The sequence below is a fragment of the Antedon mediterranea genome, chromosome 10 (assembly GCF_964355755.1).
Source record: "Antedon mediterranea chromosome 10, ecAntMedi1.1, whole genome shotgun sequence".
Lineage (NCBI taxonomy): Eukaryota > Metazoa > Echinodermata > Crinoidea > Comatulida > Antedonidae > Antedon > Antedon mediterranea.
The window spans coordinates 5,321,499-5,335,804 of NC_092679.1; positions in this window are offsets into that span (position 1 = coordinate 5,321,499).

Here is a 14,306-nt window from a genome sequence, read left to right on the forward strand (position 1 = left end):
TAAACATGTTTGAATTGTCTATTCAGTTTTATAGTGCCTGGTAAAAATGTATCTACCATTTTAAACTATACGATATGCTGTTGATTATATTTTCATCATACATAGTAGTTAGGGTGACCCAATGCGTTTATAACAAGGGAGTGAGAGCTAATAACATGGTGTATAGGCCTACTAATCGGCGTTATACTTTTAATCCAAACACCGGTACAAACATGTTATATCCTATGCGTAAAATATAGGTTATAATTTATCACCAATCACAGGTAATATTGAGGTGGACTTCAATGTATTAAACCCTATACCTTAATTACAAAAACAAACTTACTCGTTTCAGTCAGCAAACACTAAATCGTCTTCGTTATTTCTTCAGCTTAATTAGGCCTACGTAATAGCAGCATATGTCTAGTACGTTATTTGCATATCCAGGCATTCTTTACTGTACAGAGACAGTGCGATTCATGAATATTCAACACATTTTAACAATGATGTTAAATGTCTTTGTTTCTTGTTTTGCCCTGCATGCTTTTATTTGCATATCAATACATTCTTTAATGTACAGAGACAGTACGATTCATGAATATTTAACACATTTTAACAATGATGTTAATGTATTTGTTTTCTTGTTTTGCCCTGCATGCTTTTATTTGCATATCCAGGCATTCTTTACTGTACAGCGACAGTACGATGCATGAATATTCAACACATTTTAACAATGATGTTAAATGTCTTTGTTTCTTGTTTTGCCCTGCATGCTTTTATTTGCATATCCATACATTCTTTACTGTACAGAGACAGTACGATTCATGAATATTTAACACATTTTAACAATGATGTTAATGTATGTGTTGTCTTGTTTTGCCCTGCATGCTCTTATTTGCATATCCATACATTCTTTACTGTACAGAGACAGTACGATTCATGAATATTTAACACATTTTAACAATGATGTTAATGTATTTGTTGTCTTGTTTTGCCCTGCATGCTCTTATTTGCATATCCAGGCATTCTTTACTGTACAGAGACAGTACGATTCATGAATATTCAACACATTTTAACAATGATGTTAATGTATGTGTTGTCTTGTTTTGCCCTGCATGCTCTTATTTGCATATCCATACATTCTTTACTGTACAGAGACAGTACGATTCATGAATATTTAACACATTTTAACAATGATGTTAATGTATTTGTTGTCTTGTTTTGCCCTGCATGCTTTTATTTGCATATCCAGGCATTCTTTACTGTACAGAGACAGTACGATGCATGAATATTCAACACATTTTAACAATGATGTTAATGTATTTGTTGTCTTGTTTTGCCCTGCATGCTTTTATTTGCATATCCAGGCATTCTTTACTGTACAGAGACAGTACGATTCATGAATATTCAACACATTTTAACAATGATGTTAATGTATTTGTTTTCTTGTTTTGCCCTGCATGCTTTTATTTGCATATCCAGGCATTCTTTACTGTACAGAGACAGTACGATTCATGAATATTTAACACATTTTAACAATGATGTTAAATGTATTTGTTGTCTTGTTTTGCCCTGCATGCTTGTCATCCAAGCTGTGATCAGGATGTTTGTTACATTCTTAAATCTTATGTTTTTTTATTTGAAATAAAGGATGATTTTTTAACTATTATGAGGATTATCGTCATCACTATACATACGAAGTGGAACATCGGGAACAAGTCCTGAAGCTGAAGGTAACTATTTGGTGTTCTCCAAACGTATTCATTATAGCGGTTTACCTTTATAGAACTGCCACAACGTAATGCTATATATGCCTACACCACATCTAAATGTACACATGAAACATAACTAACGCTTCTATCATTTGTAAATCTAGATGTGATTATAAAGAATTCTTAAAATACTTTATTCATCTGAAAAATGCATTGCAAAAATAATGGTATGGTATTCATCCAGCTCTTAAAATGGCTTGATACTATATGTAAAATGTGTTTATTATTACTATTATTTTAAAATTAAATGAAAACAAAACATTTAGTTTGTACTACAATAGAATCCCTATAAAAGAGACACTTGGATAGGGGTTCCCGTTTACGCGGAAAGTAGGCCTACCGGTAATGTGCTCCGGTAATGTGTTCCATGAATAGGGGTGTCAGATGGAAGGGATTCTGCTGTAATTTTTCTTTCCTTTTTTAGTATTTATATTGAATTGGATTATTTTGTAATATCACGAACTTGTGTAAAAACAATCAATGTTGATTGAACAAGTTGTACTGTACATCAGTCTCGTGAATAAATAAAGTTTATAGTTTATATTATATTTCCTCATCTTTATCGTTTCAAATTAATTAATTAACATTTCAGTATATCACCGGGCGGTTTAGAACTAATGTTCTTTGCCTGTCGTGTTTATATATTATATTCATGAAATGTATTATTTGAAACTCGTACTTACTTTTTTTAATACCTTATTCATTTGTTCTATTATTGATTGAAAGAAAGAAAATAAATGTTTACGTTGAATTGAATTGAATTGAATTGAATTGAATTATATATTTATATATCTTCATCAATTATCATCGAACAAATCATTATAATATAAGTTTCATCCTTATATTCAATGATATCTGTCAAAAACAGTATTTTAAAATACACATTATTATTGTTATTATTTATTATCACTAACATTATCAGGATGACATAAGAAACTTATTTTGGCCTTGTAATTTGTTAAATTATAGAGGAAGCAATCTGCGCATGCTCAGTAATTGAGAGGGAGCTATTGAATCGAGAGGTTTGTTTTAAACAGTAGTAGCTACTTATGATGCGTCATGTGTATGTTGGAAGCGCAAACATTTTGTTGATTGGTTGACTTGTTTGTCTGTCAGTCCGTCTGAATTTACAGTATTTATATCAGTGAACAAATCACTTAACATTAATTCTGTGGGGGTTTATTTTCCCCCAATATACTATTATTGAAATAATCAGTGTTTATCCGGTAACTGCCTACGGATGTTATTTTTCGAATAACATGACCGAACAATCCTATAGAGAATAACCTGCATCATAAAAACACTTGATTTTACCTGATTTATAATTCTTTAAATCTTTTTTATTTCCGGGACATTTTGTCATCGGATAAAATACTTATAAAATGCTTCTGCAAATCTCTTATGAGGCGTTACTACAATTCTATAACTGCCCAAAAAGTGTTAATGTCATTCTAGAATTCACTATTGGTTTTCCTTAATATTGATCGAAGTTGTATTGATGCGAAAGAGCCTCACACATAGTCCCCTAATATGCAATTGTTTGATGTGGGTCTGACTGAGTGGGTTTGAATAATATTCTACACTTCAGTGTGGTTCTAAATAAATGTTAATTGATTTAACTAATGTATTATATCATGTACTATGAGTTTGCCTTTTGCCCAAACCGTTAATTGGAACAATATGTAAAGATTTACTTTAAATATGGGCCAATTTCGAAAGTTTAGGCCTATTCGATGGTTGACTCAATTTGATGATATCGTTGCTATGGTGAGAAGTAGATCATCCATACCAGGTCAATTTTAAAAACTCATGACGGCTGTCTTGCTCAACATTTGTGATCCGTAATTCGATAGGATGTTACCTGCTGCGTAACTAGACCACATTAACAGCGCGTACATTATTGGTGTGAGCGCACTCTTTGGAGGCCGGGATGTTGACGCGTCGGCCTCTCAACGCACCACCTCTCATCTTCAGGTAAAGTATGTCATTCACAACTCAACATCACTGTCCTCTAATCATCAATAATATCTCGCATTGCTCCTTCTCATATTTCGATTAATACATATAGGCCTACTACTATTGATCTTAAAAATATTACATTAATTTACAGTATGATATTATAAAATATTGTTTATTTTGTTTACAATGTAAAAGTTCTATTCCCAAATCAAACTATTTGTTAACAAAAAGGTGCATCTGTATACAAGGGATTTATGTATCATTCTTTCCTGATTTATATTGTATACTATTATAATATTTTACAATTGTTGTATTGACATTTTAATAATAATCAGCGTTAATTACACTATTTAAATTGTAGCAATATTATTTTATTTTATTTATTTTATGTCTTTAGGCACTGTGGCCAAGGATTACCAATAGTGAATTAATCACTGTCCTATCAGATAGGTGGTAATCCCCCTGATACAGAGGCTATTGTGTGAACCAGTTCACCGGGGTAACCCCCTACTCTTTTTCGAATAATGAACTGGGTTCTTTAAAGTACACACAGGTTATAACTGTGTACACTGGACCTACGGTTTATAGTCCTTATCCGAGAAGACTTGTTCCACCACCAGAACTAGGAGCGAGTCGGCCTCGAACCCTTGCCGATGTTGTTGTTGGCTCTTTAGGTACGATAAACGGCGCCCCTGCCTTAACCGCTCGGCCATATGACTCGCTATAGTACAGTGAATATGTAAAAAATATATAATAGAATATTTAATTAAATTATTGTATTAATCGTATTTACTTAATGTAAAAGAATACATTTTTATATTACTTTAAAAGAAATTATTTTACTGATCGTTATTCAATTTAACCTTATTTGGTCATTTTTCCTCCTTATTTGGCCAATAGTTCTTTCAATTTATGTTAAATTTTCAGAATCATTTGAGTAAAATATTTTGAAAGGGGATAGCGTAAGAAAAGAAAAAAAAATCAAGATGCTTGACAATAAACAAAATAAAAATAATATTCACCGCAGTTTTGCTTTTAATCATTTTAATAATTGTATTTTTATTGCTTTTATTAACCTTTTTATTACTCTTTTGATAAATAAAAAAAATGTATGCCTATCATCAATAATCAACTATATTGCCGATATGTAACAATGACTATAAAGCAACGAAGATAGCTTTCAAAACATATCATCTAACCATTCTATGTTTATGAGTTGTTGTTTTTGGATTTGATATGTTTATTCTACGTTGTTTGGGCTCTTATGTATTTTGTTAAATTGTTGTGCTTTTATGTAAATTGTTTTGATTTTGATAGTAAAAGAGTAAGAAAATAAGAGAATAGTACAGAGAGGTTTGTAAATTATGACGTCACGAACTTTTATCGATGGTACGCGTGAAATTTGCATTTAGAGTATAAGGAAACTAACGAATTTTATTCATTGCCATTATGATAAATTATGACGCTAAAAACAATGATACAGACACAGATACATCTAACTCAGTCTATACTTAATTGACATTTATTAAAAACAGTTGGAAATAATTTCACAGTTCTAGTGTATACACAACAAATATAACCCTTTAGTTGAAATACATAAAACAGTACAACAGCATACAATCAGCGAGAGTCCATTCCGAGGACAACACGACAATTACGAATAGATGGACTGTTTGAACTTGTATAGCCCTGAGGTCAAGTAGAACCACTAGGACGATGTTGTGAGCCCATTTATCCATCGAATTACCTCCTCTAATTCCTTGTAAGGTGCATGTCATTCTGTAGTGAAACGGACGGAAATAGATTGTTTTCAAAGGGAAATACTACAAGGAATACTTACAATATTTGAAATTTAAGTAATTTTATGACCCTGGTTTTTGTCAAAGTAATATCACGTTTACGACATGTTGTACCACGGCAAAGCTTCATGATATTATATTTTATATACTGTTAAACCAGAATTAAAAGTAATTATTGTAAATATTAGCAAATACTTTTTCTTTTCTTTAAACAGTGTAGTGTATAAACTCTATTGTGTCAACTTAATTAATTAATAAGTCAAATTCACCAGTACGTGGTTGAAGACGATTTCGATATTCATTAATTCATTTATTAAATAGTTTGTAGGCCACTGGCCCAAGTACAATAATAATAGTAAATATTATAAAATTTAAGTAGTAGTAACAGCAAAATAATTAGTTCTCTTTTTATATGCGAAAAGGGCAAATCTTATTGGTTATTGGTTGCTTTTTTCTTTTTGTTTTTCATTAGTGAAATAAACTTTTTTAATGTTTTAAAAATGATATCATGCAAGAAATTGCTGGAATCTGTAACCGATTTCCTGATTAAACTAATGGTAAAATATATAGATAGATAGGCCTATATCTGGGTATTGATAATTATTTCTAGCATTTTCATATATATATTAAAATTGGATATACTGTTTTTCTTGATCTAATACAAACACATATCCCAAGTGGAATCTGTATAACTGGTTACCTGCTAAAGAACCAGCAAAATAACACACACATTATGACAGATCTAGATATTGATAATTTCTAGCATTTCCAGATATATATTAATTGAGCACACATGTTAATTTTGAAAACTTGTTGATGAACCAGATGATACATGCAGGATTAAACGAAACAACAACATCTCAAATGCTAAGTACGTGCTTAATCATGCTATCTAGAATATGGGTTATTTAAAGAAGGATAAGTACCAAGTATCAGCATACCAAGACATCTGAAAAATTAGAACAAATTAAACAAACATCAACCTAAATACGTTCACATTGCAATGTTGACACTATGTTTAAAATCGAAATACGTGTTTATAAGTGCCATGAGCGGTTCTCGGTGGTTTCTTGGTTCAGACGTCCTCATTGCAGCGCATTGTATTGTTAGTGGACTAGTTTTAACTATTGTTTACATCACATTCTAGGCCTAAAATTCGGTTAGGAATTAGACATACGAAAACGCATGCTGTTTCTACGATTAGCTATGTTGCTTCATAATATCTAATAGCGACTAGCAGACTTCATTAGCATCCACATTGACAGAATTCATCAAACTCGACCCAATAACAACAAACCTTTAGGGGGAGTGTGTAGTGGTATCATATTGCTACCTCTTTTGTGAAGACTTGTTGAAAATCACAACTCTCCGGACAGCAAACTATTGTCCAGATTTTAAACCCAATGAAGTCTATAACTGGAGTATTCTGTTTGTCGTCGAACAGTCTGAGAAACGTAAAATATGCGATTTAATACTGATTTAGTCGGTGTATAGATCTTGAAGAAAAGGGATCAAGAATATGGTGAGTATTTATTTTTGAAATTATATAAAATCTAAAAATTGTTAAGGAATTATTTAATCGATAGATTAGGAAATTAAATATTGAAATATACACCACTTCAAAGGGTAAAGCGATTTTCATAAGGAGGGCCTATTATTAAGTAATTGTGTGTACAGTTTTCATAAATAATAAATAAATAATAACATTACTGTACCGGTATATATATAAGTATATATATATCAAGTTTAAAGTTTAAACAAATAAAAATATAGGTATATTGGTATATTATAGGCCACGTACTGTAATACTTAATATAGAATCATTGAAGGTCTAAATAACAGCAAAAAAAGTATGAATTAAAATAGTTTTGTAAATGCTAAATTTGTCTCATTAATATTGCTACTCAAGTTTTATTATGTACGGTGTACCGTCTAAACTCTTTTTTTGTGTCTATAATATCACCCTTTTCACACGCTAAACCCCCGGCTAAACCACAACCCCTATAATTAAATCAGCATCTTACAAAGTGATCCTGAAATCATGAATGGAGCTGTCTAATTTTTAGCTCCATGCTGAAATCATGTAGTTTGATACACATGACAATATACGTGTAAGATCGTCATATCGAATCATTTAAATCAACTCATCTTTGTCGCCATATTACATAGGTTTTAAGTGCTATGTGACCGAGTTTTATACCAGCGTTAACTGCGCCTAGTCATAGTATGTGCATAAACGTGTTTCATTGCTATTGTTATTAATTATATATATTTACGAACCGTATGGAATAAACGTCACTCAAAAATAAAAACCATGTCAATATTTAGGATACATTTTACATCTTCAACAATTATGGAATAATACTAATATGTCTTGTTATGTTATTCATAGTTTTGGCTTCCGTCGTGTCTAATGTACTTAAAAATTTGTGGAAAAGCATACACTTAACAACAATTTGATTTTGAGAACGATTTAGGCCTATATTATTGTTAATGATTAGCAATTTCTCTGATTATAACCTATTGCATCAGAGCAATTTTGTAAATTAAAAAATTGAAGTATGTAGGCCTATAAACATTTATAAAATATTTTATAACTCCACACTTTTAATATGTTCAGTTCACTTAATAATGTTATAACGAACTTAAGATGATTTGAATAAACATAATTTCTTAAGTAACATTATTCGATCAATGTATAGGATTACTTATAAAAGAATTAAAATAACAAAATAATTAAGAATGCCTAATTACAATATAATTGTTATAATCATATTCTTTCATCAGCTTTTGATAAATAAAATATAATGATTATAATTATTATTATTATAATTCGTTATGAATAATAACGTGACTTCCTAAAGCTTTGTCTACACGATCAAACTTTATGTGACAACAAATATGATGTGCTCATATATGGACATGATGATGTCATATCATTACCATATGTGGGTAGGCCTACATCACGACCATATTTGGGCACATCACACTTTTTTATCAAACTAGTTTGATAGTGTAGGCAGAGCTTAAGAAGACATTGAACTATTAAAGAATACAAAATCTTTTTCTAATCGTTTTTTGATAGCTTTCTATCATATCATTTTCATATAACGATTATTACCTAACGACAGTCTTTCCGTTGAATACTGTTATTTAAGCTCTAGATTATGCTAGGATAAAGGGATATAACGGTTTGCCCAACGTGACAGTCAAGGCCAGACGACGTAGGCTGCTGCTGGACAATTCAGTTGTATAACTTTACAAATTGTAGTAGACAGACACATGTTTAACAATGATAGTAAAACCACAATTTTGTGTATTCGACAATCTATATATAAAGGAGGCGAAACTAATACAATAGATGAATTAACTTTACATCATGCTCTTGTAAGTTTTATTTGCTATATTAATTATTTAACAACTAATAAAACATTGGCGCGAGTGTAACAGTAATAATAGGTACAATAGTGTATTTAACACTCTAGTATTAATTTGAAATAATTTTTTTAATAAATGATTAAATCAGACAAAATGCAGACAAAACAAAAAACAACTATAATATGTGGCACATTGGTATGGCTTACTCATTGAAACATAACTGTGGTCGCCGTCACCATACCGAGTTCGAATCTTTTTTTGTGATTCGACTTTATTTTCACATGTTACATTTTACCCTTAAACGTGGGTTCAGTCTTTCTCTTTATTTTTCAGTTTTGAAATAATTATTTTTATAAATATTTATATTGAATGTTCAATATATTTATTTTAAATCTTAATATTTGTGTATAAAAACTAATAACCGAATACCTATTATTATTATTATTATTATTTTCAAATTATGTTTTGTTATTTATGATACTTTGTTGATATATTATATGACATATCTTATATTTTGTTTGCATCCAAAATGTTGTCTATTTGCGGTATCAACCTAAAAATTTCAGGTATTCATGTCACCGCACAAAATAGATTTGTTAAATGAGAAGAAAGTCGGTACGTGAACCCGCTATCTTTCTAGGATATGTTTCATTGCATTACGGAATTACTGTCTGAACAACATCAACATGTTAAGAGCATTACTAAATATCAAAAGCATATCAAATGTTTTAAAATTTAAAGGATCTGTGTGACTAATAATCAGTTGATTGTGTACAAGAATTGATTTCAATAGTTGTTTGCTGTGTACGCCAACATAAACCTTTCTTATGAGTATGTACGAACCTGGTAATGTTTTTTCATGTTTGTATTGAAATTGAACTGTACGATAGGCCTTAGTATAAACAGAAAGAAACTAAATCAGTGATATTCTAATTAGGCATAAACTGATATATATATTCATTTATCATTAAATATTTAGAATTACCCTAAACAATATTCGGTTTAAGTTCACGTTTATTTAGCAATTGTATGAATGCTTTTTTAAAAAGTGTAAATTAATTATTTAAAAAGAAAAAAAACAAATAAATAAATACATATTATAAAAGTTGAATTTAATTGAATATTCTGGATAGTAAAATAACCAGTAGTGTGAATACAGGAACGTCCAAACAGCTTCTCAGCTCACTTTACTAAGAGTCTTCATAAATCTATTCATAGACAAACTTTAAAATATTTCAATCCTATGCAATTGAACTTTATAATGAACTATAATTTATTATCCCTTTAACTTCGATCGAGTATACAGTTAACGGTTGCAAAAAAGTGAAGAATTTCAGCACATCGAATTGATACATTTTAAGAGAGCACTTACAATGAAATATTAATCTTTGTTGTAATGAGTTATTCCAATAATACTCGTATACGAATGACAAAAATAAGATAATATGATAACGTGATCCCAGAATCACTAATGAAAAACTGATAATGATAATACATACACGATTTGTGCACTCGAGCGTGGAAGGTATCACTTTCAAGGTAAAACTAAACTTTGAAAATACATACATCCATTTTTTATAGAATTATAACTATACTATTATCCATTCAATTAGAAATCTACAGGAGGGAATACTGCGGTACTCAGCCATTTTGTTGTACTGAAGTGGTTTACTTTTGAAATTCACATAACACAAAAGTGTTTCTAATTCTTGGAACAAGAAGAACTTCTTTCTAAGAATATACATCTAACTATTCTATGTTGCTGTACTTCTTTGATTGGCCTTAATTATCTGGTGGAAATTTCAGAACAAAATATGCTTTAAAATCACATTTTGTGACTATAAGTTACGAATATAAATCATTACAGCCTGTGAGTGCACTAAAATGTCCAGTTATTACTAGCGTCTTGACGGTACTATTTACTTCTATTCTGCTTTGCGTTGCATTGAACACCTTTGCTTACCAGGCCTGGTTCATGGTTACAACTGATAGACCTAAACCAAACTAAGTTATATAGCATTTCATAAATCAGTTTTTAAAACATATCTCAGACCTATATTCATTAATGGAGTATCATTCAAAATGGAACAAATTCAACAGTTTTTCTTTCTGTCATGGTTTTTCTCCATAAACACTTAATAACAATTACCTGTAAATAACAATTCATAATTCAAGCTAACTACAACTGCATAAATAAAATAAGTAAGTGTTTTACTCCATTGGTCTTCACTATTAGTATTACTTTTTGTGTGAGAAACAGCTGTATCAAACTAAACCGAAACTTTCCTTTCTACATTAATATATAAAGTTACATGAGAAAAGAAAGGGTTGATTGTAAAATCAGACGGATAAGCTAGGCCTCGTATAAAATGCCTCTAGGCTACAAGTTAGGTAAACTAGCTTGTAATTCTGCCCATAAAATCTTTTCTTTTGAAAAGTACAACCGCACACCGATTTATAAAAGAACACCATTTTAATCGATTTCTCTAATAAGAAGTAATAGTTGAAAAAGTAAAGATTAACAATGTATTTAATATTCTTGTTATTTCAAGGAGTAGAGCTTTTCTTTAAGTGGGTTTTCCTGAAGGGATTATGAAAGTAATACACCCTTTAAGCTCAAGTGTAAGCCTAATAAGTCAACTATACGAAATCGAATTACAAAAGTCTGGCTCCAGAACTTCTGCTGCGAAAGATTTGGTAGAATGTATTCAGTTTATTGAAAAGGGGGAAGTTTGTGTGAGTAAGAGACTTTACATTTCGATGACAGAACTCGATTGTTAGCAGTTCTGGTAAAGCTGCAGGCAAGATCAGAACAATCACAAACTAATTGATTCAAGGCGACTGGGTGGATAACAATGAGTTAAACATATAAAAGTTCATTAAGCAAGAAAAATGGAAACATAAATTTTAGACTTGTTCAAGAGGTAAACCTGTCAGAAAGAAACTATATTAATCTGCGGTAAATACGTTCCCTCCCTTTGACCCAGTTTCTATCGCACCCTTCTCATTATCAATGCCTGACTTCATTATACCAGGTCAGTATTATATTAACAAGTTTGAAAAAAGTTCACAGAATTTTAAATAGTTAAATTAACTACAGTATTGAATCCGTCTGCACGAATTATTAAATTAGTATTCTAAAACTAACTGTTTCTTTAGAATTTATGAAAATACAGATTTTATGAAAAATGTTATTAAATAAATAGATAAAATATTACTGAAATTTTAAAAAGAGTAAGGGGCTAATGCCGGTATACTTAACCGCTTGCAAATACAAATTGTTCTCTTATCATTGATAATAGGCCTATATTTTATACATCATTTATTGCGTTAGTATGTTAGACCTACAATACGTCTATGTAAATTTGAATAATTTCGACAATATCTCTGCATTAACAATTCGTTAGATTAGAATTTATATTATTACAATTTTTGGCAATTTTTTGGAAAACTACAGCACCTTTTTGATAAAGTATCAATTTTAAAAGCAACTAACAATGAAGAATGTGGTATTTTAAACTAACAAGCTATTTAGAATAGGCATATGCATTCATGAATGAAATATTTAAGCTATGTAGATTAGCACCATGAGCAGAGAATCGCCAGTTCCGTCCAGGCCAATGTACAATTCTGAGCGGTCTAACATGATTCATTGATAGGGCCTAGCAAACGGTGTCATTATTATCAGTAACCAAATATTTCTAGCGGATTTATGATTTATAATTCTGCTATGTTTCTACATTGATAGTCATCTATCTAGTATTGTAAAATAAAATGTTGTAAATGATCACTAAACCGAGGAGAGATTTAGTTGAAGTATTAAATCTTTGCTGAATGTAACAAAGGATAGATGAAAAATTAGCGGTATGATAAAATAAAGATGTTTTATAAATTTATAGTTACATCGGCATGTTTACATCACCTCGGCAGCGTAGTTTCATATACGCGTATCAAATGGCTAGTAAACGATAGGCCTATAGAAAATGTAGAATCGGCTTTATAGCGGTCAGGTAATGTTATTCACTTCACACATGTGATAATTTTAACTAGAATATTAGCGGATTCTGCAATTATTAAACATTGACTCAAATCCAATCGAAAATACAAAAATAAAATGGACACATTCAAGCCCAGGTCTACCCACATTGTCAACTAGAGTTGATGGTTTAGACGAATAGGCCTATTGGCTGACATGATATACAAACAAAACATTAAATTAATATGAAACTCTTTATCGAAATATCCATTATAGAAAATTTAATTTTGAAAAACATATAAATATAATTTACCTGATCTGATAACATTATTGTTGTTATACGCCTAATAATATATTGATTAAATGTTTACCAATTTAATATCGATATTGTTTTGCAACGAATTTATATGTGTAAATGGTATAATAACAATAATTATAATATTAATATTAAATATTGCATGATACACAGTATTATACAACTTCATCACGTATACATACTTTTCCACCGGAGAATAGTGAGTGATGTTTATATGCTAGACATTTAGAGGTTCAATTGTCTCACTTTATGGTGATAATAATGTGTACCGTTGAAGAGATACTGACGGATTTAAACATTTGATTACACCATCTGGTCTAGCCTTAACAAATCACAACTGGGTTGAAAATAAAGTTAAATTCGTAGACCACTGGAACCTATCATCTACTATAACAACCCATTGGAGAATTAAAATATCTAATAAAAGTTTTAAATTCTGAATATTATGCTTTGGTCGTAAACCTATGGAGGAATTGTTATTCCAGATGTATTAAACACTTTAAATAGTTCCTCAAATATAGAATAATACATAAGAACAGTCTTTTACATCATAGTACACATACAAACAGAACATATACTATATAAGTTTTTGCTTGTAAATTAGTCTCTATTGAAAACTAAGATATCCTATTAATGATTAAATGATAGTTTGGCCCGCCATAGCAAAGCGTACATTCAAGTGCTAAATTGAAGCTGATCCTATTTAAAGGAACGAAGATAGATATTTATATATTAGTTAGTGAAATAGGCCTATAATATCTATGCTTATATTCAATCAACTCTATACTAAGTTTCTCTAAAGTTGTAGGCCTTGGGTCTCTAGTGCAAAACCCGGATGAGTGAAGGCCGTTTAAACGTGTACTTGAGCAGTAGTTTTAATGGGATGGGTCAGCTCAGCTCAAGCTACTGCTCTTTACATGCTAATCCATCAGCAACCGTTACAGTTACGGTGTATTGTCTAATACCCATTTTTTTACCAAAATTAAAACCACACACACTGTACAGATAATCACATTTCATGGTTTAAAGAGTACAAAACGGGTCTCATTAAATTAGATGCTCACCCGGGTTTTGTTTAACGTGCTTGCATATTATTAATTTTAGTACCGTTGTCTATCGGCGATAAA